Here is a 337-nt window from a genome sequence, read left to right as displayed (position 1 = left end):
GGCGAGGTCCCGGCGACGCCGTGGGTCCGCTCCCCGGCAGCAGGGGCTGGGGGGGACCCCGGAGCGCGAGCGGCAGCGGCAGAAGCGGAGATCGGACTCCGAAGTAGTTGGCAGGAGGGAGCCCCGGGGATCCGGTGCGCGGACGGTGCAGCGCTCGCGTCCCCACCAGCAGGTGGGCTCTTCGGGCGCTCGGCTCTCCCGGCTTCTGGTCCGCTCTTCTGGCGCCCAGCAGGAGCTCAGCTCGGAGGGTCTTGGCCCCGGTGCTCCAGCGTCTGATCCCGAGCCCTCCCTCTCTCTCTCCTCTCTGTTGGCCAACAGTCGTCCCCAAGTGTCGGGC

Source organism: Suncus etruscus, chromosome 16 (assembly GCF_024139225.1).
Source record: "Suncus etruscus isolate mSunEtr1 chromosome 16, mSunEtr1.pri.cur, whole genome shotgun sequence".
NCBI lineage: Eukaryota > Metazoa > Chordata > Mammalia > Eulipotyphla > Soricidae > Suncus > Suncus etruscus.
Note: the sequence above shows the minus strand (reverse complement) of the source record.